The following is a 27,072-nucleotide window of genomic DNA, read 5'->3' as shown; positions in this document are numbered from 1 at the left end:
AATAGCGAGATTGTAACTCTTCAGAAAGCCACTATCGTCAAAATAACTGTACTGTATACTGTGTAATGTAACAGAAGTAAATTTACTGTATTTGATTTGTAGGCGTACCACGTTGTGTAATTTATGTCCAATATGTCGTCACAAAACGCTATCGTGTACTTTGAAATACTAAAGGTTTTGATGTGGGATGCGTTTTTTTTGTTTTGGCGTTACCTTTGTTGAAATGAGTGGGTCAATTTTTCTCATTATATTTCACTAACGGAATGTAAAGTATGAAAAATGCCGTGACCCGGATTCGAACCGGGGTTGCTGCGGCCACAACGCAGAGTACTAACCACTATACGATCACGGCTGGTAGTTCGCCAGGTGCTGTATTGTCGTGTCACCAATAGTGACATTATTGTAAGCGGGGGGGGGGGCCTCAAGACGTATAGGTCTTTTTTTTTTCAGTTAGCGCTTGCTAATTTAGTTTTTTTTTTATTGGTCACTTCACAAGGTTAGCTATAAGAAGTCATTAATAGCTATTGGTCACTTCACAAGGTTAGCTATAAGAAGTCATTAATAGCTAACCTTTTACTTTTATTCACATCAGTGTGTATTTTTACTTCAAGTGTATCAGTGCTTTTACACTGAACATTCCTTTTTTTAACGCCAAGTATGCACCTGATGTGACGTCACCCAGTGCTGCTCATAGCCACTAGGGGGTATATTTGCATCATATTTTTGGTTTGCCAGAATGACTGCTTTCACATACGTTTCAGTCCTGACTCAATTCTGTTTGTGGCATTTCATCCCGTCGACCTTTTCTAGCTGTTTTAAAAAATACGTAATCCCATAATATTTCCAAGCAGAGACTGTGAAAAGTAAGGAAAAGGGGTCAAAGTATAAAAAAAAAAAGGCTCTTGTCAGTGTGTTGTGAGCCTTTGGGCAGAAGAGAGAATGTCAAGAATAGTGTGAGAGTGTAAAAAATGCAAAGGGGAATGGCAGCATTTCAAAGATAGAAGGATACGACCCCACCCCCACCCTCCTCAACCAACACACCCCTTGTACTTGTCAGAAGTGATTAAAAGGCTGCTTCCTGTGCCAGTGATGTACTTCCCTGCCTCCCCTCGGGATACCCCAGTCAAATACATGAAGCAAATTGCTGAGTTTCCAATCCCCTGCGAGATGGCGAGCTGGCAGAGATCCTCAGGCACATTCTTGCTGTCCCACTTTGAGGCGAAAAGGTAGAAAAGGTGACCACGTTTGGGCCATTGGCCCTCAGCTCAGAAAGTCATCCTGGCAGAATGTTGGTCACCTGCTGCGATTCGCACGTCATGCTCATAAAACATCTGCCTTCACAGTCCCTTTGATGTGGTGTGCTTTAAGGAATATTAATTGCACCGGCACAGTTCACCTATGAAAGAAATGCAATGGTACTACTCGATACAAGCATGTAATACAACGTAATGCTCAAATGTGTACAAGTCCACCAATTGGTGACACCGCAGCTCCATGTCTCGTTCAAATGCTCCATCCCCGCTGTCTGTCCTGCAGTCCATTAACATCCCCACGCAACATCATTGCACGGCGATGATCCATAATCGCCCCGTCGTGGGTCTCCATTAACATCCATCGCTCTTCGGGGAGTTTTGCTCCGAATCGAGGAGAGCAATCGACATCGAGTAAGACTCATTTCCAAATGACCTCCCACGTAGATACAATCGCAACCTTCACGTTCCCATTTGCAAGTGTGGCGCGATGAAACGCACTTCTTCAGCTGTCAGACGAGCAGACGAGTTATTGAAAGGGTGCAGTGCATTTCCTTGACAAAAATCACCGTCCTTGTCGAAAAATTTTGATGATTTTTAGCCTGCCAGGCAATCGGGCTTTCTTCACATTCAAAAGCTCCACATTTGATGAAAGCTTCGACACTTGAAAAGAAGTAACTCACACCCAGTTTGCTTGGGGTGTATTAATATCTGCAAATTCTGTTCAGCCAGATATCATAAAATATCTTCAGTTGGCCATTCCGTGAAAAATTCAAAGGTTTATAATTGTCTAAGGATATCACAAGATGGCTGCAAACTGCTACTTTTAGTCTGTACTATGGCATGACTGAATAAAGATCCTCCCCTCACTTCAACATAGTTTCTTTGCACCAAGATGTCACACGAAGGTGCCAAATGGGGGGAGGGGGGGGGACATGTTTGTTTTTGGAGTTTGGTCATGTAACATTCACAAGCTGAGCCCTGATTGGTCCTTTACCTGAGCCCCGAGCAACTGTGATGACATTTTTAGTTGACAGCAATTGGCAGTGCAAGGCAAAATGGCCGCCCCGTGGGACGGATTTTGCTGCTTAATTCATATTCCACAAACGCAATGTGTTTTGACTAGCAAGGCCGCATATAACATTTTATTGAAAAGGAAAAAAAAAGAACTTGACTTCCCCTTACATCCCCTTCCGTTTATTCTCATTCCACGCTTTCCCTCCACTGGTCGTATCTGCCACCTTTTTCTCATTTACCTATCTCCATTCGCCCCTTTTCCCGCTGTCTCGTTTCCCAATGATTAAACAATGCCGCCTCCCCGGCGAACCCACACTATTCTTTTTAATGCCTTCCGTCCGTCCCTCCCTCGAGCCGCTCTCCCGCCCGTCTATCGGAATCTTTAACCTCTCGCCATTCGTCTCGCCTTGTCGCCTTCATTATTTCTCTCTCTCTTTCTCTCTCCGTCATTCTCTCTGCAGCCTCCCGTGGCCTGTCGCCTTGTGATTGAACGACTTGAGAAGTTAGTCCCATACCCTTCTGCCGTCCTCCAAGGTAACACACACACACACACACACACACCTGGCCTGGCCCCATACCATAAATATCTGGCCTGGGCCGACTTTAGTGCTCTTGATCTATCTATCTATCTGCTGTGAATTGAGGAGCTTCATTTAGAGAAAAGTAGTGCTTTGCAGCTATCTAGTGGCATTTTGCTGTCAAGCAATTGTGTAGGACTGGATTGAGGTGTTTCATTTAGATTGCTGCTATCCTGTGGCAGCTTGATGTCAAGGAACTAACTACATGGGAGTGAATTTAAGAGTTTCAGTTACACAAAAAATATTGCTGTGCTGCCATCTTGTGCAACATATGGCCTTTGCAGGGGGTGTCAATTACAGATTTTTGCGACAGGGCTCGGGCCCGATCCCCTGCGAATAGCTGCGTGTTGTAATTCTTTATTTTTGTCTACTTTCAGAGGGTAGATGCAATAATCAAATCAACCCTTTTGTGGTTTCCACACAGCAGAATTATTTTGAAGAAAAAAAAATCACTTCTTTGGTGTGTGAAGTGGGGTCAAAACTCAACAAAGGAAGCATGAAACTAAATTTCTTGCCATGTCCATTCTCAACAATAGTTTAATGTACTTGATTCCCAATGCACAATGTGTGTGTCTTGAGGTCTCCCTCCGCAGGTTTCGTCCTGATGGACCACTGCTGGTGCGTTGTGGAGATGAAAGGAATTCTGGGAAGTCATCTCACGCTACAGAGTCTGGGTAAGTGGCATGCCATGCGAAGCACAGCCCCATCGCGGGGCTGAAAGGAGGCTTTCATCCCTTATCCTCCATCAGCCGCCCGTCTTTTTGTCCACGCGCCCTCGAGTTTCTTCCCGCTCTCGCCCGCTCTTGTCCGCTTTTTTCTTGCGCCTTTCATACTTTTCCGCTTTGATTTTCTTTTCTTTTTTGATTTGCATTTTCTTTCCTTCCCTCCTCTCCTCACCTTGTTTTCCCATCTTTTTCCATTCAGCCTTTCCCCTCCTTGCTTGGACACAACTCATCCTTCTCTTTTCCCTTCACTGCGAACATGAAATGATCAAAGTGCCCATTCTGGCCATGACAGTTCAATTTTACCAGGCTATACCATGTCCGCACATCACACGCACACACACACACACACACACACACACACACATGCAAACGAGTGAGCCAAATTGCAATCTGCCTCTAATCTCTTCAAAAAGGGGAAACACAACTGTGAACCAACATCAAATGTTCAGGAGTTTAGCTGCTCTCAGGTGCTCAATTTAACAAAATGCATATAAATAGGTAAATGATCATTTGTCACGTAGGTGGTCAGTATTTATGTATCAGTAATTTATAGACAATGATGTATTTCATAACAATTGTGGATAATTACTTTTTGGAATTTTAAAAATTGATTGTGCAAAAATGTGTTTTTCACAATACTGCGATTGGCTGGCAACCAGTTCAGTTCAGGGCGTACCCCACCAACTGCCCGAAGACAACTGGGATTTAGTCAAATTGAGGCATAACCCCCCCCCCACCCCTCATTGTAATCATTTCCTTTCATAGATGCTACTAAAAGTTCCAAAAACAGCAGCACACCACATGGTACTCCTTTTAATTTGTTTTCAAACCATCATTATGGTATACGCCCATTGTTCTCTCCGCTGTTTGAGATCATTCCAAAACAAACGAAAGCCTTCCTCCTAGTAGACACCTTGTCTCGTCAACACGTCCACTAATTTCCAGCCAAAATCCAGACCGCTTCACTCGTTTGTGTATCCCGGACTCTTTTCAGAACATACACGGTGTCCTTCCAATGGACATCAAGCTGTTGGAATTAGTATGCATGCCCATTCAGTCGTACTGCACCACTTTTAAACTCAGCATGTGTGCTTTCTTGACAAGATGCGCGTTGATTCCCCCCGCCCCATCTCAACCCGCAACCACCTTCACTCTTCTTTCCTTCAAAGTGTTTGCCCTCCATTTCACCCTCGTCCATCGCTACATCCATCTGCCAATCTGTTCATCCTTCCATCTTCTGTTCATCAACCTTCACGTTTCACAAAATGCTCTTTGATGCAGATAAAATTACCCGCATCAAATTCAGAAGAGAAGCGAAAAAAAGTGAGCCAATCCAAACTCTGTATGCCGTTTTTCATTCTCTATTACGATTTGCACCCATTTGATCTCCCTAGTATCCCTCTGCCTTTTTTGTTAGATTTTTAAATGTATCTTTACCAGGAATTAGAGCAACCTCACAGATTTGTCAAGGTTGCCATTACACTGTTTCACCAGGAAGGGGCGCTGTGGTGCCATGAGGAGAAAGCATTGACGCTGCAGCACAGTCGACGCTTCCCTGACAGGGCGGACGACAACATGGGGTACAGATGACGTCTAAGAGGTGACGACACAGTTTAAATTCACGCTATGGAAAATGTCACTCTGCTTTTTACGGGCTTATTGCCTCAGATAGGTGTGTGTGTGTGCGCGCGGGTCCCTTTTCTGCTTTGAAGTCAGACAACATATTGTTGCAAATATTTGCCCTTCTAAATGAGTCAGGTGATACATTAATTTAGGGGGAGTCTCAAAGTCTTGGTGTGTTGTCCCCCAAAGTGTGCGTGCGTGCGTGCGTGCGTGTGTTCTGTAATCCGTCCAAAGCAAACAGGCCTTTGCAGCTGACAAAGTGTGATTGATGCGGCCTCAGCCTCCACGCTCCGCTCGCTAGGCTGCTTGATGGTGACAGAGTGACTGACAACCGCCTTGACAAAGTGACAAAAGCGGCGTTCATCATCGCCCCGTTTGAGAGCCCCGAGCGAGCTTTTGGAGAAGTTTTACAACCCGACCCCGAAAAACAGACGATAGTTGTCGTTGTCTTGCTTTCGTTAGCTTTTGACCCATGGTAGGCCTCATGAGATGTTAGCGTGATTGGCAGCATCAAGAAAAAGTAGTCAACGGTGCTGCCGGGTGGGAAAATTATTGAAGGCAAAGCTGTTTTGGGTGTTTTCAATGAATGTTGGTTCATTTGACTCTCAATTGTCATCGCTGAGAATGTTTTTGTGTGGACATGTAGTATTTCTTTTGGCCTGTTCCCATCGGCGAGCCACCCAGCCAACAGGGTGGCCAAAAATGATGTGCTGCAGGTTCCTGACTTTGCTACTCTGAACAATTTAAAGTGTTCAATATTGAAAAGATTTATGCCTGGATTTAGATACTAACATGCGAAAAACTTGAGCTAGTCCTGAAGAGCAATCACAGACACGCACACACATACAGAGCCTGCGGGCGTGCAGTAATGTGTGTTGTGCACTCAAGCCACAAGTGTATTATTATCACCTCAGGCCCCCAACAGCATTTATGTGACCCCACGCCCCCAACACACTCACGCTCACACACTGAGAGGTGGTAGCAGGCTCCATTTGCTTCCATCACAGGTGTGTGTCGCTTGATAAACTTTATCAGCTCGAGGCATGCTGCTGTTGCTCAAGAAAAGTCAAAATGTCAGTGTGTGTGTGTGTGTGTGTGTGTGTGTGTGTGTGTGTGTGTGTGTGTGTGAGAGCCATCACATGTGTCCTTTTCACACCATCTAATGAAATCCACTACAGAAGCTTTATCACAAATTGTGCACAGTGAGCCCCCATCCATGACGGGTTCCGGGTTTGCAGTCCTGCCGTTTCGTCGATTTTTGTACAGTTCATACCTCTTTTATGTTCTGCCTCCCTTTTACGCTTATTGTAACTCCACTCTTGCTGACCACTAGATGCCGGCACATTTAGTTGGACACTGTAAATTTGAGTAAAGAAGAAGACTGAAAACAGGAAGTATAATATTTCAACCCACTCCAGTTTTGGCAGAAGTTTCTTAAATGTCAATCTGCCTTCAATTCCCCCGTCATCAATTACGTTGAGACACATGAAGGGCGCCGCACATGCACATTAATGTCCCATATTGTACAGGGGTCTAGATAATGTAAAATGCTCAGTGGATTGTGCAACAGGCATAACTAATGTGGCCATCTACTATATTTTTGTACACATTATTATAGTCATTAAAATTGATTGAACATATTATACAATATAAATAGAACTGGCCGAAGGTCGATGGGAAATTATTTAGTTTGTTGTTTTTATTTTGCTATTGACAATAAATAATTACCTAGTGATTTATTGAAGTGGACGAATATAAAATCAATACAAAATTAATTAAAATTTAATTAACCATTGTAGGGAAGAAAAGAGCTAATTTAATGAATTAGTCAAGGGCTCTTTTAAATATCCTGTAAATGCTCAGTGGATGTTGAAGGCGTACTGAATGTAACATCTACTGTATTATCTTTGTCCACAGTGGGAGTACATTTTGTCTCCAAGACAACACAACCAGCCACACACACACACACACACAATTTTTTTTTTACGTATTTATTGTCATTCTTTCACACAGGCATCCTGCTACATTGCCGTACCAGAGGAAGAAAACAAGACGTGACAGCGTGAATCTCCAGCAAAGAGGACGTTGGCCCGTGGCACACTTGGAGGTATGTGTCCGAGCATCCCTGAATGCACCGGCGTGAGATGCTGATGAACAGCATCCTCTCCTAGTTGCCCACCATAACTGCGAAAAGCCGTGAGGGGTGGGGCCGTACTCAAGCCGGCTTTGCGTTTCTGCAGATGTACATTGAAGGTTCTAGTGGTTCAATATCAGGACAGTGGACACACACACACACACACTTGTTAGCAGCTGTTGAATAATGAGGATCACATGTGGCTTCCATCTCTCCCGAAACGCTGACTTCCACTAGATGGCACTGTTGACATATGCACACCGCTCTAGAAAAAGTAGCATCTTCCCCTCTCTTTCTTGCTGACCCCCCCCCCCCCCCCCACTTACATTAGCTGTCTACTATTCCCCCATGCTGTAATGCGCCCTTATTAGAAAAGCAGACGCACCTTGACGTGCACAATCTATACGGGTTGTGGAAAGTGGAAAGTCAATGTGAGGCACCCCCGTGATGCAACAAATTCAATTCATCGTGTCATACGCCCGGCATCTCCTCACAAGCCAAATATGTGTTGCATCCGTAAAGTCACTCCATTATTAGAGCGCGCGTGCTCTTTTCTGAAGGGCACTTGACGAGATGGGATGACGGCACGATTTGTCTGACAGAGGGCACCAAACAGACTGAAGCCAAATGGTTATTAAACATTTTTGCGCCAACGGATGAGATACGGAGCAGCGTAAGTGGTTAGCTCGTCTGCTTCGCAGTTCTGAGGTTCAGGGTTCAAATCTAAGTCTCTGCAGCTTCCTCCCACAGTCAAAACCCACACATGTGAGAGTCACATGTATTGCCCATAGGTTTGGCTGCGAGACGCTGAATCTCACAAAATATTGTTTCAGATAGTTTTAACACTCCCACACAAACATTAAAACTCATTAAAAGACACTTTGAAAAAGTATTCTTTCGCCCGCTTCGCACTCTCTGTCAAGAAATGGAATAATATTGTGTAAAATCATCTGTTAGAAATGGGAAAAAAAGACTGGCTTGCACATAAAATAAGAGTTCAACATGATAAATGTTCATCCAAATCATTTAATTTCCTTTGACAAAAGGCGATGGTGTCATGCTAACATGTAACATGAAACACCTTTGAAGGGCTCACGGAAATTAGCATAGATGTTGCGGTAATCGTAAGCCTTGAAACAGCTGCTGCTTCAACACTAATGAAGCAGCAACAGAGACAAACAGAGCAAACAAAAAATTCCTACAGGCAGTATTCTCTCTGCTCTTTGGGAACTCCGACTTGCCTCTGTACTATAAAAAATTGTAATATAGCACGGCATCATGAACGATGGACCGCATTTTGTGTATATGCAAATTCTGGATAGAAATACAGTATTATAAACAATTGGAGGGTGCCTGGTAGGATACAGTGGTAGCATATGCACAGGTATTTTTCATTTCCTCGTCTTTCAAACAATATAAAAAAAAGCCTCAATAGACCCAAGCAGGGCTGAACATTATTTTCTTTGTTGGTAAAGGTTTGGACCCAGGTATTGAATTTCCTTTCCATTATGTAGCTGCACCTTAATGTTGTGACACATATTGGTTCTCAAAAGTCAGATGAAAGACACCAAAGGGAGTCTCTCCTGCGCCGAGAACCGTCAACATAATTCATGGTGAAGAGCGCCATGTTTCCCGCACATTTTCCTGGCCTGGCCGACTCCCTCGCGGTCGAGTCAATCACGAGCGTCCCCCGTCACGAGTCGAGAGTGGACGCGGCGTAATGTTGTTGTGGCGCCACAAAACCCCAAGGAGATACACGCTCCCGGGGGGTGGCGTGCTGGCGTTTTGCACGTCGTACCGACGGTGAATACGTGGCGCGAGATCAGAAACGTTGCGGTCTGCGCTCAGAGGGCGTGTTGCATGCAGAGTAAGATGCTCGAAAAACAACATATCCATTCACTGACTCGCACGGGCCAAGATAAACAAGTGCTGACTACCACTTTGATAAATGATTTATCGTGTTGGAGGGAAAAAAAAAACATTGCTACCTGTGTTGTGGTTGTTAAACTGGCAAACACACGTTTACGTCCATCAAGGAGTTTTTTTTCCCCCATTGCCCTAAACATATATTTTTTTAACCCTTTCAGGGACAGCTTTTCATGTTATTAGGTTACAGGGTGCATGAAATAGTTCATTCTGGTCTCCCTACATTGAAAATTTTCACTTTTTTGTGTTGGTCTGGCAGTAAACTGGAGTTCACTCTATCCAAATGATTTTTATTTGCGTACGTGTCACATAGACGGTTTTGTACACCAATCGCCGAGAGTAATTGGGGCCGCTTCCATCAATGAAAGTTCAGCCAATCGCCTTCCTTACAGTGCCTTTTCTTCTCCCAATTCTCTCCGCATCATTACTCATGTTGCATTTCGGTCCATAATGTCTTTCTGGTCTTTGTCTCAAACCTTTCCCATCCTTGAGAAGCCTCCAAGTTTTTACTTGTCCTTGTTGCTACTTTGCTAATTTTGGCTGTGTAGGCTTAGTCGGATGCATAATAAATCTAAGGAGTTCCCTCCTCAGTACAGGACAGCAGAGATGGCTGTACATCAATGGCGTTTGAGAGTGCCCCCTGTTCATCTCTTTCAGTGAGCCAGCGCATCAATTTTGCTCGTTATAATTATTTTTATTTATTTATTTTTTTCTGGGGTTTAGCTGACAGTTAAAACACGAGGATGCTCGCTGCCAAGGAACTCAAAATTGCCGCACGTCACCAGAGCAGCGCTAGCAAATCATAAATTCATGAAGAAGTCACAAACACTTTCGAATGAGTTGGAGAGAAAGTTGTCAAGCTCGGCATATACTTGCCGAGGGCGTTGGGAGTGTCCGCCAGAAGTGGCAAAAGCGCTGAAAAGCTATACTTAGGTAGAAGTACAGATACTTGTGAAGGAAAAAGACGTTGGCAGAAGTGCTGATCCAACTCCTCTCCATGAGTAAAAAATATACCCTAAGACTCCAAGATTCCAGCAACAGTTACGTCTTTGTTTTCGTCTTTTTAACATTGTGTTGTCTTTTGCGGAGGTTGAAATGTAGGAGCAAAACTCCAAAGTCATCTGAAAAATATAATTCAGAAGAGTGACAAAGTATTTGTACTTCTAGCTACAGCTAAGGTGGCGTCTTCTGGTCTGAGAGTCGCATCTGATTTGCCAGATGGTTTGCCTTGTGAATTTTACTCTTTCATTTGAGCTTCTGGAATTAATCTTGTAAATTGACAATAAAACATTTTCTGCTGCAATAGTATCTAACCATGCTGGGAAGAAAGTTAGCCAATGTTAGCTGCTCGTTAGCAAAAGGATGCTATGCTACACGGCCTTTGTGTTCCTGCTTCCCGATATTGATACCTGTGGCGAAAAGATTACAGCAAGTGTATTTTAATGTTTTATTTTTAATTTCAAACCAAGAATAGAATTTCATGGAAACAGACCAAGTTGGGGGAAAAAATGGGCTGCTAGTTAGCTAAACGCTGCTGCATTTCATTGCCTTTGTTTAGCTGCTTTCCGGTTTTATGCATACATCAGAACAAATGTAGTTTACAACCAAGCTACATAGAACCAAACACGGAAGAAATTAGCCACTAATAGTGGCTAGTAATGCTTTGCTAAGCCACACACGGTAAACCCAGATTGGCCAACCATGGTGTGGTATAGAACAGCGACAATTCCCTGGCTCCAGTTTACACATTCTATATTTTTGCTCTTTTATCCGCTAATGATGGTTAAACATTGTCCTCGGGTTGTATTACGTAAAAGATGTGTTTTAAAAAAAAATGTATTTATTTTTTTGGTACCATTCTTATGCCACAAGCACCTGTAAGGGCATCTGAGGCAAGTGACAAGCAGAGGGATGGCTATAATTTGACGGAGGAGGTAAAAGGCTCTCGACGCCTCCCCAATTCCAATTAGACGTGTTGGTATTGTTGGTTAAATCCATAAAGGTCATCCTTGGCTAATCTGACGCGTTCTTTTCTGATAGCGCGCAACGTAATGAGTTGTAGCGGCGGTGACATCTCACATTTACAGGCTCCAGTCTCGCCCTTCAGAGCCGCGAGCGCTTTTGTCGCGCTTCGACTCATGGCGACTGCTGAGTGATCGAAATTGATCATGGAAATTAGGGCGATGACATTGTTACCACATTTGTAACAGAGGTGATTCAGTAATTGGCATGCTAACAAATGCCAATACAGGGTCCAAGTCGAATGGATTCCAGGCTTTTATGTGCCTGTCCCTCTCTGAACCTTTTCACCCTTTCATGAACCCGCTAACATGATAAACTGTGTTCTGTAGTCACCACTGTCCCTGAAAGGGTTTAGAACCTTAAATCAGCCACACAGTATTATGGAAAATGTACTTTTTAATGTTTATATCAAAATAGGTTGGCACTTTGGTGTTTTCAGTTGTTTAATGTGAAATTTTCATCACCGTCTCCATTTACAACTGAAATGATAGAGACCAGTCGAGGTGATTGCGGTCAAAGCAAAAGGAATTTACATTTGGCCAAACCGCAGCTCGATGCTTCTAAAATCCACAACTAACCCGGATAAATGCAGGCTTTGGAGAAAGCAGTTGAATCCCGTCAAGCTCAATTGTCTGCAAAGACTTACAGTCGCATAACATTTATGAAAGAAACTCTGTCCCATCTTTTTTTTTTCTCTCGTAGAAAAACATTCATGGATCATATATGAAGGCATATAGAATCGCAGGTGGTAAATTCTGACCTGCGACTCATCAAAGAACCCTGGATAATACCAAGCCTGCTCTTTGATCCCCCCTGTCACCGTCTTCCCCGTCGACTTGGCGAGCCTTTCGCCCTCGCCTCGCTAGATTGCCTGGTGTCCCGCAGAGAGGTTTCACTTCATTTCCATACACGGCGCACACATCAAACGGCATGTTTCCAACAAAACAAACTCCAACGGGAGCGTTCAGGTTGCTTCTACCTCTGCTGATCTGTTTTAATTGGCGCAAATGTGCCCTCGATGGTTTATTTTCAGCCATCTGTAGTCAAGCATGTCAGCATTGTAACAATTGGGCTAAAAAAAACAACAAAAATGCATTTCCCTGTATTTATGAGGGAAATTTGAGATTGAAAGCATTTCAGTGAGAAGCAGTTCACTGAAAAACTCCCCCATGCATGTTTTTGTGCCTTTCCTGCGAGCTTTTAGATGCACAAAATGCCAATAAGGAACTGCAAAGAGGAAAAAGTAATACAGTGAAACTCCTCTACAACAAAATCATATTTGCAGCAAGAAATTTTTCACAACAGGGGGGTTTTCACTGTAGCAAATTTGATCTCAGATGTAAACACACACACACACAAACTAATGTGTACACGCACACACAAACGTATGTGTACTCTTTTTATTCCAATAGTGCATAAGTATGAGCACACACTTATTTGACACTTCATATAGTCAGTGCAGAAATAAAAAAAGGGAAAGAAATTGCGAAATTTATGATCAGCATTCACTTTCACTTGCATCAATTTCTTGGATAATGTATTTTATTTTGCTTCCTCCATCTTTCATTTTACCCTCTCTTCCAGCATCAGAACTCTTCTTGTCTTAGCTGCTTGACATCCAAAGGTCCGTTTTGTAGCCATTTGAGCAATGCAACGTTCATGCTGTGTCTGAATCTAACAATAACAAATACCCCCTGGACTACTGCGCATGTGTAAACCAGTGTGGTGGTTGCTGTTGCCGTTTCCGAACGAAGCAGTAGAGGTCGCTGTTGGATTAGACTTTGTTGTAGTGAATCTCTTCGCGAGGCAAGAGCAGAAAAAGAGATTTTGTATAACGCAACAGGGTTTTTTTTCTTTGTATGGGGGGCAGGAGAGTGGGAATGGCGTTAATGCATGAATATTTTTTCACATTTCGCCCATGTAGGTTTTGTTGTAGAAGAGTTTCACTGTAATCGGTGTCCGTATTGACGTCCACACTTCTGCCCTCGTATTAGCTGTTGTGATGCAAAAATACGGTCGTAAAGATATTTAAAATGGGAATACCTGTCGGAAGGGGAGGGGTGCTCTAGTCATATGATTTGTCTCGAGTCAGGCTTAGGTGGCCAATTTTAGACTTGACTTGACCTCAAGTGGTACATTTGTAAATCGGTGTATCGGTAAACCGATTCATCCCTACTGCAGTCTTCATTTGCTCGTGCAACAGGTGGGTGGCCAAAAAGAGGGCACGGGACGGATAAGATACTTTCGGCAGATAAGATCCGTTTGCCGAACTGTCATCGTGTCTAATAAGATCACGATCGGCATTTTCCGTGGCCTGTTGGAGGCTTCCCGGAGGGCGGGTCACCTTCAAGGTTTGCTATTCAAGAGAAAACTCGCTGGGGTGTCACGGGAAGTCTATTTTCCACTCCAAGTAGTGGAGCTGATTGGAAGTTTTGGACGTACCTGAGACCAATTAGCAATCAGCGCACAGCCCGTTTGACCTGTCAATCACTCGGGGGAGCTCTGCGAGGAAGCGGCGCTCGCTCGCATGGAGGTCAGGGTCAGGTGACCGTACGGGATCTTGCTCCCTCGAGAAGTCCCCCCATCCTCCCAACCGTGCAGAAACTTCCTCTGAAGAGACTCAAGGTCGTTCGTCACTCTCGACTTCCTACGTTTATTTTGCAGTCTTTGGATTGGTCGGTCGTGTTGGCATCGACTGGTACGTCTCAGCCTGGTGTCGTCCTGCGACTCATCGCTTTTTCCGCTAATAAGGAAACTGACTCACACAGGACTGGATGACAAACAACACGCATTTGTATCGACTGCAGAAGTGTGACTCACCCGTGTTTATTCAAGAGCCAATCTTACCATCCTCGTGTAGCCTGGAAGCCTAACAGCAGTTTCATTTTAAGTCTGTGGATTTCCACTTCAACCTGAGGCATAGACGAAAACAAATGCCATGTCTTACTGCAGTTTTTTTTTAATAGCTTGCAAGTGGATTAATCATAGATCCCAAACCCAGATGAGTGTCACCACAAGTTATCATCACCACTAATCTTTACTCGTCACTTCTGATCGAAATGACCACAGTCCATGTTCAGGCAAACACTTTTTTTTTTTTTGTCGTTACATATGTGACTCGTTATGAGTTTTTAAAAAACATCTAAAAATAAACAACAGATTGTCTTTTTTTTTCTTCCAATTTTTTTGCGAAGAATACACAAAGGGAACTAAATTTCGTTAGCATCCTCTACTGACGAAGCGCCACTGCTCCCGCGCGCTCATTTGTCAATGCTTTACCTACCGAACTTCCAGCATTATCCTTCTCTCTCTTTCTGTTCTTGGCAGCGCTTGCACACATTGTCCATGGTAGCAGGTCGCTTGAGCATCTATGTGTGAGTGTGTGCGTGAGAGCAGTCTAGACGCGGTTTCCTCTGCCGTGTTTGTCTTTCTCCTCGGGCCAGCTGATCTATTCGGCCAGGAATGTTAGCGTTCGCCATTGCGTTAGCACGCGCTCCCCGTGATGCCCCTCCTCTTTTCGCCCCCTCCATCCGTTTTTGTCTCTTCGGGTTCTTATCTGCGCCTGACTTTTAACCGCTGCCTCCGAGCACGTGGACTTTTTCCCTCGCCTCCGGTTTCCACTTCTCGGCGGGGGAGCAGACGTGCAATTTATCTTCCTGTTAAATGGTCGCAAATGCACATTTCTGATCTGCGCTTGAGCACATTTTTCTCCTTCCTCATGAGCGCAAACCCTCTCTCGCTTTCCTCCCCTCTACCTCCTGCGGAGTCATCATTCATCGAGTGTCTTCTGGCAACAGACCAGCGCACCTTAGCATGCGTAATTAGGTGTGAAAATTCCTCATTTCAGCACGGACGAGCGGCGCGTGTATTTTGTCGCTGGTCGACTTTCACAACTTTGGCCTCCCTGTGTGGCGTTTGCATGGTCTCTTCTCGCCTGCAATGGCTACTTAGCCTTCCTTCGGGCATTTTTTTGTTTTGTTTTGTTTCCCCAGAAATTATATGATGAGGAAGCCGATAGCGATACAAATCCAAGCTGAAAATGGCGATCTGCTTCATCTTTGAACTGGAGTGACTAAAACTGATGAGGTCGCTGTTGAACTATCGCCTATCCCATCTGACTTCGGCCCACGAGACAGGGTACACCCCGGACTGGTCGCCAGCCAATCGCAGGGCACCAGAACCTATCGGTATCAATATTTTCCAACCGGCAGTCACTCATTGCCACCAGGAAGCGATCCAACGAGTTCCCAGTTGTCGGCCTCGCACCATCTGCTTAACTTATCAGCAGCCTGGCTCGCTGTTGCCGCGGCGACCCTAGCAAACAGCGAAAAGGAGGGGCGCGAGGCTGCCAAGTGCTGCAACGACTCTCTGTTTTCTCGCCATCTCTTTTAACCCCGCCTTCTTTTTTTTCCTCACTCACTTTAATTCTCCTGCCTCTGTCACTTCTAAAAATGGACCTTTGATCAATGAATTAATCAATAAAACGTTGGACTGGAGACCCCGGTTCTCTCTTAAATCTTAATCTGACTTTCCTCCATCCATTTTGTACTGCACTTGTCCTCATGTCAGCAGATATTTTATCGCCATTTCCAATAACTCGAGCCGGTACCGGCCAACTTTTTGTGACCCAAGGACTTCGGCTTTAATTAGGATCCATGTGACCGGTGTCATGCATTTCATTCCATCTTTTTTGATCAGAAGGACTACTAGAGTGAAGACGGAGGCCGCTCCGTCGCCACGAGCCACATTGCGATTTGACTGAGCTGTATCTTTTTCCGTTTGCCAATATTGTCATGATGTGGAAGCAGAGCATGATGTTTTCACTTTGCTGGAAGGTGTCAAGGTCTTCGGATGGATTTAAAATTGATTTTCAAGATAGAGTGTGTGTGTGTGTGTGTGTGTGTGTGTGTATTTGCCAGCACCGCATCACCGTGTTTTGCATAATTCCCCTCACACGCCCGGGCACCGCTGCCCTTGCCCAGGGCGCTGAATACGTACATGCCCGTGCCCGCATGTGCCGGTGATGGATGTTTTAGGGTGCGCAGGTTAATCTCTCGCTAATGTTGATGAATTGTCCACGATCCTGATTGCGGCAAAAGTACACACGTGACGCAGTACAGGCCGCGGTTATGTGAGAAAAGAGCAACACGGAGGAATTTGTTTCAATTAATTGTAATTTATAATTATGGCGTTTTTTTCACCCAAAATTATTATTTTAAAATATGTATTTTTATGTCCCCCCCCCCCCCCCCCCTCCCTCCAATATAAAAAGAACTTTGGGTGGACGGGAACATCATTGGAAAATTCATTTCCTTCAAAGCATAACGTTGTTGCCAAGTGACGATTTGGTAGTTGGGAACGAACATGAATGCAACGATCAGTCAAGAGCGCATCACATCACATCGCATCAAAATGCAAAAGCCGAGGTGATGAGTTCTTATTTGAACTTATGCAAATTGTCTTATGAAATATTGAAGGCGAGGCATGAAACTCCAAATCTCCTGGAAGAGTTTTATTTATTTATTTTTGGGGGGCAATTTGGTTGGCAAATGCGTCTTGAGCAGAGAGAGACACACACACACAGACACATGTAAGTAGTTTATATTCACCAAGAAAAGAGCAGCTTGCGGAGGGAGGACAAGATCAGACACACATACAACTTTTGATTATTCTCTCAGGTCTTTCATTCCTTTTTCGGAGCGTGGTTTTTCTTTTTTGTGTTTGATAAGGGATGGGACATATTTGCTTAGAGTCGTGTGACTGAGTGGAAACAAAAGGAAGTTTTGAATTAGTCACCTCAGGAATGAAACCTCGAATGATTCCCTTAAATTGGAATGATAGAATATTAGATTTTTTTTGGTAAAATTACAATTTCAATTGAATTCTCATCATATTTTGATGGTTATTCTCATGAAATTGTGACTTTTCGAGTGATTTTTAAGGATTTACTCTTTTTTTGGTGGTGCCTAAAATTTCAACTTTATTCCTTTTCAATTTGGCCTTTTTTTTCTCCAAACAATTAAAATGTATTCACAAAGATGTAGCTTTTTCTTCTCAAGTATTTTTTCCCATCATAAATTCTTATAAAATGTACTTTTTTTTTCCATGAAATAACGCCTTGTCTTTATTTTTAATTTTAACAATCTCAAAACAATTCAATATAATTTTATACACATCTTGCAATGTTACCCTGAACAGTAAAGATTTGAGTAACAAAAAAATAATCACACGCTAAGACTCTCTGTAACAACCCAGGCTAAACATAGGTCCTCCCTGAGATGCAAATCTTGCCTCTCTGTCACTCCAGCATACTTTCTTCGACCAATTATTCTAGTACTTTTGATATTGGCGTCGTTTTGGGGCATATTGGTGCCAAGGAGCTGTGTCAGGGTGGAATGAGGAGCTTCATTTAGCCATAAATTGTGCTTTGGCGCCATCTTGTGACATGCTATTGCCCAAGCAACCATGTTGAAGCAGGTTGAGAAGATTCATTGTGACCAAAGTAGTGCTTTGCCACCACCCCTTTGTGACTTCTTGAGGCAATTTTGAAGCCTATTTTGGCTGGGTGTCAATTCCTCTTGGATTTTTGTTTGGCCCTGTACTCCGGCACCCCTAAAACGGGTCTAAATATGTCCATGGTTAGGGGCCCATAGGGGTTGCGTGGTACACTTCAAGTTTGTCAGTAAAATGCTGTTATATGGATCATGATAAATCTTTTTTTTTTTTTTTTTTTAAATTTTTCCACAAGATTTGATTCTCAGGCCATGACTCGTTGCGCTTTGTCTCAGCCTAGTCCTCTTCTTGGCTGTGCGCTAGCCAAGGAGCCTTCTTAATAGGAAAGAGCTCTGTCATTTCATTTCTCTGTCTGGGGAGATTTGAACATTTCTATTTCATCTTTCATCGCAGACGCTCAAACGAAAATAACGCCGCGACCCCCGCTGACCTTTTGTACCGCCGCACTGACTGCGTTGAAACACACCTTTTTGCTTTTTAGATTTTTCCTCTCCCTATTGTTTCCAGTGAAAAACGTTTCTATTCCTTTTCTTTGTGTCGCCGACTTAAAAAAAAAAAAAAAAAATCTCGATTTGAATGCATGATTGAATACCGTCCGTCTCACGCCGCCTTCAAACTGTGCACGTCTTATAAAGATGATGTGAATTATTTAGCAGATTTCACTCTTTAAGTTTGTTTCTTATTCTTGATTGTTGTATTATTATTATTATTCATGGGTGTGATTTTTAGAGTGGAGTTTCTATGAATTTAGGGGACGTGTTAAGCGTGTTCCTCAATGTCTGTGCATCTCCCTAAGCCTCTCTTCCTGTCAATAATTGATGAGCTGAATTTTATGAACACATTCAAAGCATTTGGAATGCACTCATTGCTTTTTCCTTTCCTGCTGCTGCACGTCTTTTTTTTTTTTTAATCCAACACCCCATGCTCTAAATTCTATGTGAGCGCCCATTGGCAAAATCAGTCTTGCACCGACCCCCCCGCCCCACCTTCCCCACAATCGTTACTCAGCAGGACTCCCTCAAGGCCGACGCGGCTTGGTAGCTGCGGTGTCAATAATGCAACAAGGTTGGACGTCATCGGTTGTGTCGCTTCTCGGATTTACGCACTCACACAGAAGCCCAAAGGGAAAGAAGACCCAACACTGTTTTTGTTTCCTGCGCAAAGGCAGCACGCTTCTGCAAGAAATTGTCATGCGGTAGATGAAGAAGTCAAATTTGCCGTATGGAAAAAGACATCAAATCCTTCAAAGTTAAGACAAACCAGTCACAAGTTCACATTTTCACAGATTTATTTTTCAACCTCTCCCTTGTTGTTTGATGCTAAATTCGCCTCTTTGCAACCATGTGGCATCTGGGTGCCAAGGAACTATGTTGCAGTGAGTTGAGAAGGGGAGTCATGCTTTGCCAGGATCTTGTAGCATTTGTATGTAATTGTCAACCTTTTTCGGCAGATTCTTGCTGTCCGTGGCAGGGCTCCGCCCCTTAGTCATGATTTGAGAATCTTTTATATTGATAGTAATACCATAAATATACCCCTAAACTATAATGAAAATGTCCTTGTATCCCTGACAACCCCCCCCCCCCCCCCCACACACACACACCTCCCCCCGACTGCTTCTGCTGTGACCACAAGTTCAACTTCCTCTTCAGCACCACTGAAGAAGTGGCTGAAGGATTTGTCTCGCAACTTGAGAATTTGGGTCACAGTGGTATTCCCCCCGCCCCCCCAAATAAAATAAAATAAAAGGGAAAGCCACCTTGTTCCTCGCCTTGTTCTGATGTTTTTCAAAGCCCCAGGAAAGACAAGGGGCTTCAGCTTGCAGCCCTTACGCGCGCAGAGATCATTGGATAATTGATTCTTTTTGTTCAGTCCGTCGCTTGCGACAAACTCCGACAAGGCCCAACAACCCCTGAAGCACCTCCGAGAAAATGTGGAAGGACTTTCACATCTTCATCTCGAGTAGGCATTTTTGCGATTATCCGGCCAGCAGAAGCAACACTGCCAACTTGACTCGACCTCCTTGAGTTTAGGGTAGTCGGGTACTAGAAACTAATCGCTGAGAAATACTTCACAACTCACAGCGAGTATGTGCTTTGTCCTCACAAGTCGGACAATAAAGTAGTTTAATAGAACGACCAAGTCTTACTCGTAAAAAAATCAGTTTGAGCATTTATGTGATTACCCGTGGTACTCCACTTTAGGTATCAGTGCGCACTTTGTCCTCGCTCGTAGGGCAACAACTGCACTCGTCCACACCGGTGTGCTACTAGTGACACTTAGAATTTCACTCGTAGTAGTAGGAGTGTGCAGCTAATGCACAAATTTGCATTGGCTCATATCACATCGCTGTCGTACTAGTATGCCCAAGTTGTCCTACTAATGAGGACGAAGAGCACACTAGTACCCTTAAGATGGACCTTAAGATGGATATCATGAATGTCCAATAAATGTTTCGAACTTCTTTTAGTGATGGTCCCCGAAAAAAGATGTTCCTAATGGGCTTTTGTATTTACTCGCAGGCTCCCCCTGTTGTCGTAAAGTGGAATGACAGTAGTGCAATGTTGACCTCACTCAACATCTTTTTGACTAATAGCGCACTCATTCAAAGTACGGTGATAGCTTGAAGACCAATTGTCGGAGAAAACGAGCCTTTGCGTACGAACCGGTAAAAAGAAAATTAAGCATGAATGGTCACATGACATGGAAGGCGATGTTTACGGAGAAGACCTGCACTCTGGGCCATACGTGGCCCACGGGTCGGAGTTTCCCCCACCCACCCGTGGCGGACAGAGAAGGTCCGCGTGCTTGTGCGTGCGAGCGCAAGTGATAATGTTGTGTTTAGGGCCAGTTCATTTGGCTGACGCAGAGAGAAGGCGCGTATAAATATCCCCGCGCTCAGGACAGCCTGACAAAAATTATAGTCGTGGCCGCGCACGCATCTTGACAGCATGAGTCAGTTACGCGCAGGATTTACGGTGATTGGGGGAGGTGAAGTGAGGACACCGGCACCCGCTTGTACACAAATACTGTCGTGAGCAAGAAAAAAAATAAAAAATTAAAAAACAGGTTCAGCGCGCGCGGTAAATTATCGGCACATAAAGACAGCGAGGGAACAGAATATTTTATGGTGGACACAGAGATGTGTTGTTGCCACGCCGCGCTAATCAATACGCTCTTTATTGGGAGCGGCAGTCGCTCAGGCGGCTCTGAGACCTACCGTGCACCACGACAGTGGAGGCTGCTTGCTGGAAAGCGTTTCCTTTATGAGCGCCAATGAAATGCCCTCGAGCAAAACCCCAAACGCCCAACTGCTAATTAAAACCAGAGAAGTCGACCCAGAAATTAGCTTCAATCCGATCAAAAAGGAGACTTAAACGTTTCTATTTTACACGTGACGGGGAATATTACTCTCAATGAAGGTGCGCGATGTGGGCGCAAAGACCACCTGCCCGCAGAAATTGGTCCGCGGCGAACTAATAGAGCATTTATTTCCACGTCATGGAATTTACAATTTACTGCATCCTACCGACTTCACACCGAAACCAGTATTTCATCGCGTCTCCAAGTGGCGTGTGCAACAGCCGTTGGCCTTTATCTCGAGTAGTTTTTCGCTTTTTTGTCCACATCCTCATTGAACTCATCCATAATTGACTCGGCTGCGTGTGAGTTCTCTGTGAGTCATGCGACCCTGGCATCGCAGCCACTTGTGCAACATTTGACGCATGCACTGCACTCTCTTGCCGTTAAATGAGAGAGCGGCAGCAAAAAAACAAACAAACAAAAAAAACAGCAAAACAATGTGCCAAAGGTGGAGCTTGGCTTTCTCCTGCAATGTGGATTAGATGAGTAATAGTTCTAAATGTATCTTGTCCAGCCATAATAACCACCTGTGTGTCTTCTGTTCTTCAGTTCACATCGGAAATTGTGTTCCCACGTGAAATGGCACTTCATTGTTCATGTTTTTTTTTCTTTCTTTTTTTTTCAGCATGAAGGCAACTGTAAACCTAGACTGGCACGCCTTCAGTACAGCGCCACGTCATGCTGCAACATGCAGCCGAGAGAATTATACGCCTGTAAGTATTGTTGTATGCTCTGTTTGGATGCGTCGCTGCACTGCGTTTGTTTAGAATGTCTTTTTTTTTGGGGGGGGGGTTGCACTTACTGTAACATCGATGCTAATGTTGGTTAGCCCGTGTTTACGCTTTTTAAAAAAAAATGGACAACATTTGAAGGCAACAAACGTTGATTTTGAGCTTTTAAATTGGACAATTCACCAACATATATATTTTTGCGTTTGTGAAAATCGTCTCTCCCACATCTTTGACAAACAACGCAGCAAATGTAACTGGGGCAAACAACTTGATTGCTTCGTTGCGCTAACGAACTTTGTTGCCATGGATGTCAAAAGTTTATATTTTAAAGTTGTTTTCACTGAAATGAAATACAAGTTGTGTCTTTTAGTGGAAATTGTCGGGTCGACTTCATCCCTCCATTCCATTTTGAGATCGTTCATATGGAACGGCAACATTGGCACAAAGAGCAGAAACGTATTCCTTTAGTCTGAATGCATTAGAATGTCGAGAATGACTTATTGTTAAAAACAAAGCCTTTTAGATATTCATTTCAACAGGTTCAAAGCAAAAGCACAAACGACTTGGCTGATGTGTCCCCCCCCAGTAAAAGTTTGCCTCCCCATGGTTTAAAGGCTGTGATCATACCCCTGAAATTGGAAAAAAAAAATTGCAGCGCCGACTTCATTCCCCACTCCACATCTGTAAATACACGGTGGTCCCAAAAGTCACTATATGCTTTCTTCTTTCTATTTCGTTGGAGGTATCATTCCGATCGACGTGAGGTCATCAGTATTTGACAGCATAAGCTTTGCAGTTTTTGGAAGCGTATCATTGCCGCCGACCCGCGGATCACCAATTGACATTGGGGCAGTTTTGCAAAAATTGCCACCTGACAGACTTTCTGTCCCCGACTGCACTTTGGCGCCAATTTGAGAAGCTTGACGGTCGCCGCGTTGCTCCGCACGCTTTATACACTTTACGTTATTCACGGTAAATCGGGATTAGTCCATCTAGAGGGCAGCTCTTGAACTTCGGAGAGAGAAAAAGCTCAAAAACCGAGTCGGTGACTTTTGGGACGTCCTGTATCCCGACCTCAGTGCGATTATATTGCTATTGACAAACATGGCGGCTATTTTGCGCATCTGTCCATCGCGTCTCCTGTTCGATGCCTAAAAACGTAACTGTCGAGTGCAAAAAGCTCAATTTCCATCTCTGGAAAACAAAAAATGAGTCATTAGCAGAGATGATGAAACATTAAATTGCGACAATTAATGGGCCAAATGTATCCGCTCATCTCAGGTGGGTGCGCTCCAAAATGGGAGCCAATGTCGGCGGTCGGAATCTTCCGTTCGTTTTATTTTTTTATTTTCCTTTTATTTTTTTGACAAGCACTGAGTCAAAACTCTGACACATACAGTGGCTAATGCGTGTGTGGTTGGGTTGGTGGCACAGACTGGAAACAAAATGAAGCTCTGAAATATCAACAGGTTGCCAAGTGCCCGCAGATTTTGCCGTCCAAATGACTGATGCCAGTTGAGGATAGCATGCATGAATTATTCATTGCGGGGGGGGGGGGGGCGCGCGACCCCCACCCCGCCCGCACCAAGACTCTGCAAAAAAGTTCCGCAAGTTGCCCACCACATTTAATCCATCGCACATGACTGATGTCCCGCTTTAGAACGACGATCGCTCATTGAGTGTGAATTTATTTTTCATTACAGCGCCTCGCCACCCCCGCAGGGGTCATCCATTACGGCACGATACATACGTCTGCAATGCAAATGTTGGGGGGGGGGGTCCTAAAGGGTGGACGCTCACATTTATTACATTTGTTCCCGTGTGGCCTCAGTTCATTATTCTGCTCAGATCAACGCTGCTGATTTATCAATGTACAAACTTCGACTTTTCAGCCATTTCTCATGTTTTTCTTTTTCTCTCTCTCTCTTTTTTTTTTTTTTTTGGGCTGCCAAGCTCCGTATCACCGCAAGGCTTCCAGGCGGCCCACTATAAGACCGCGTCATGTCATCTGTACCAGCCAATCAGCGACGAAAGGTAAGGATGATGATCAAAAGTCATATTGAAGTGTCATGAAAGAAGAAGTTCAGTGAACATCTCAACAATTAATGTCATGTCTGGGCTAAGGTAAATTAGCACCCGCTTTATCGGTAATCATCAACCTTCAAACAACTGCCGCTGTGCCCCAAATACGCGTTTTCATATCATGTTGACACATCACCGTCATAAATATGATTAGAAAAATGAGATGATGAGAAAAATTTAATCAGTTAATATAAAGAAAAAGTATTTTCCAGTATCCCTTGTGAACTAATTTGTGTTTGATATCAGCTGGAATAGTAAAACAAAGAAGCATTATAATGGACAATATGACATGCGGGGTGTGCAGGAGGGAGATTCTGGGTGTGTATGTGGGGGGGGGGGGGGTGGTGGTTGGAGGGTTTGGGGGTCTCGCCGCACTAAAACCTTCTTGGACTACTTACAATTTATTACCAGGAGTAGTTTATTGTCTTTGACAGAAGCAGTTGCAACAACACCTTTTATTGTGTGCCACTTTTTGCAGCTACTAATGCCTTCCCCTTCTGCACGAGCCCGCACGAACGTGGAAATGCGTGTGCGTGTCTGTCTCTCTTCAGATACTGGCTCGTAGACAGAAACAACTCCCGAAAGTAAAGGAGACAAATCAAATATAAAAATAAATAAATAGAGAAAGAAATAATCACACACACACATTCAGAGTACACAGAATACTCTTTATCCCTCCATTAGCGCTACATATACAGAGATATATGACAGCTGTGGAAAAGTCTGGGAAGTGGCTTTGTGCGTGTGCGCGTGTGCGCGTGTCTGTGTGTGTGTGTGTGTGTGCGCGTGTGTGTGATTCAGCGGAACGTGTCAGCTCAGTAGAGCGTTACCATGGCTCCTCATGGCTTTGGCCGCAAGCTCGAGTCCCTTTCCCTCCGCCGAATGCCCCAACTCAAATAAATACACGTCTGTCTTGTGCCACTGACAATTCTTGATGAGAAAAAGGAGGAAAACTTCAGATTTGCTGGTCTTTACAGTTCAAGAGAAAAAAAAATGAGAGGGGGGGGGGGCTTTTTTTCCCCCAAAAGCTCATTAGAGCTCAGTTTTATTTGGCATTTTGAACCCTTGGTTCACTATTTACAAATTTACATCTTCACATTTTTCGCGGGGGGGAAACCACAAAATGCCACAAGATGGCGCCGAGGCCCTGGCGAAAAAAAAAGTAGTAAGTGGTGTTAAGAACATACTGTATGTCCAGATTCTATAGCTCAACGAACAAAGTAACAATCTTGGTCAGGGAGGAGCTAAGATGTGCCTGGGTTGTTTGCCGAAGAAACTATTTTTTTTAATTACATGTGCATGGACGGACACGCACACTTCTAGTACATTTTTCTCAAAATCTAATCTTGTGTAAAATGTCTGAATCTGAACCATCGACATGCTCGTGTCTCAGTTCAGTGTGCGCTTTTTTTGTTTTTTTGTTTGTTGGCTGTCACTCTCAAGTTCCACAAAAAAAATTCTTCTTTTGAAGTTGAAATTGTTCAAAGTCGACTAAAAATATCACTTGTACAGTTTGGAACGTGTTAGTTATTGCTGTACAGTAATGTCAACAATTTGTTTGTCTTCACCCTTGATGAAGCAGCATGCGGCTCATCGTGCAAGATTTTTCATTCCAAGTTAAGAAGTAATGGTCTTTTTTTTTTTTTTTTGCGCGATGATGATGGGATGGATGCATGTGGCTCTCTTCGCTTCTCTCTAAGCCACACCGAGGATTACCGGGCGGATTCTCGTGGAAACGGCGTAAACCTAAACAAGCTTCACGCGCACAATCAAGCTCGGCTGAGTCACTTTCCCAACCGGGTTGCGATTCCTCCGGGCCGAGGCCAAGGGGGGGGGGGGGGGAGAACACCAACGTCGACGGGGAACACACACATTGATGGTCGGCCAATGAGCGACCGAAACCGTTGCCGTCGCGCTTAGCCGGCTGGCGCAAACACGCCGACGTTGGCGTGTGCCGAAGCAGGAAGAAAGGCACGCTGCGGGTTTTCCATATTTATGATAGCCGCCTCCCTCCGGGGGGGCTGGGGGGGGATCATTCCACTTTAACTGTACGTGCAAGGAGCGATGCGCTGTTAGCTGCATGGAAGCGTATCAAGTCCACGTGTGTGGTCCTCCACGTGTGCATGATGATACTGTAGCCGTATTCCAACTTGGAGTTGCTGTCTGCTTGATCCCACTCAATAATTCCCTCTGCCTTATTTGATATGCTTAGAGTTTTTCCCCTCATGCTCTTATTTCTATTCTCAGTATCTCTAATTGGGTGATTTATGTCGAGTCCCGTAATAATAATTTCCTCCAGTGATACACTTGTTCAAATTGAGCACTGAAGTTAAAAATCTGTCCAGATACATTTCACTGTAGCTTTAAAAAAAAAAAAAAAAAAAGACATGGAAGTGCTGAGTTTGGCGTGCTTCGAAGGATTAGCTTGTGTGTAATGGCTGCGTTTCCAGGGATCGTCCAAAAAGGTGTGTGAGGGAAATTTGGGAGAAAGTCCATTTCAAATGTCATGCTGAACTCAAAGTGAAAAGTCAAAGTGTCATCATGCGAGAGCGCAGTTGAGCAAGCATGAAAGGATGAACCGCCGCCATCCTTCGTGAGGAGCTAGCAACCGAAGACAATTCAAAATGGAGCAAATTCCTTGTCATTATTTTGCACAAACGATATTGCGGGGGGCACCTAAATACACTTTTTCAAACGTATGATATTTTATAGATGAATACATCCCGCAAGATCTCAAATTAAAAATAGAAATGCATTGGTGTCAATATTTTCTATTGACACTTCTTTAAATAATAATCAGAAAAAGAATCAAACGCCAGACTTTCACCACGGTCTCTTTGCAACGTAAAAATGCGTTGCAGCGTGAACCGACTCGTCTTCTCATTGCTCCACTGGTGTGATTTGCGCGTTTTCAAAATGGCTTTCTGCATGAAATCTAATAAGAACAAGGCTGAGAGTGAGTTATGTTTAAAAAAAAAAAAGAGGCGGGGGGGAAAAAAAAGTGAGAGGAAGAAGCCGCAAAACGATTTACTGTCTGTTCCCAACATTCAACCGCAGTATTGATGACATATTAATGTGGTGTTGTGTTTTTATAGTACTCTCATAAACACT

General features: G+C 44.0%; 1 protein-coding gene and 1 non-coding gene across 4 annotated transcripts in view; one reads left to right on the top strand and one right to left on the bottom strand.

Annotated features, from left to right (window-relative positions):
* Positions 1–280: 280 nt before the first annotated feature.
* On the bottom strand, positions 281–352 carry trnah-gug (transfer RNA histidin (anticodon GUG)). Its single transcript has one exon. It is a non-coding gene; the product is annotated as a tRNA-His (tRNA).
* A 1,855-nt stretch (positions 353–2,207) lies between these two features.
* trps1 (trichorhinophalangeal syndrome I) overlaps positions 2,208–27,072 on the top strand; it is a 144,481-nt gene continuing 119,616 nt past the window's right edge. For all 3 annotated transcript variants that reach the window (XM_086136942.1, XM_086136941.1, XM_086136945.1), the window contains exons 1-5: positions 2,208–3,519; positions 5,065–5,170; positions 7,207–7,300; positions 21,774–21,861; positions 23,833–23,913. The gene's annotated coding sequence lies outside the window, so the exon portion shown is untranslated. The remainder of the gene's footprint in view (positions 3,520–5,064; positions 5,171–7,206; positions 7,301–21,773; positions 21,862–23,832; positions 23,914–27,072) is intronic.

This window comes from Hippocampus guttulatus, chromosome 18, assembly GCF_054856545.1.
Source record: "Hippocampus guttulatus isolate MCC_2025c chromosome 18, RoL_Hgut_1.0, whole genome shotgun sequence".
Taxonomy (NCBI): domain Eukaryota; kingdom Metazoa; phylum Chordata; class Actinopteri; order Syngnathiformes; family Syngnathidae; genus Hippocampus; species Hippocampus guttulatus.
This window is presented reverse-complemented; position numbering and strand designations above follow the sequence as displayed.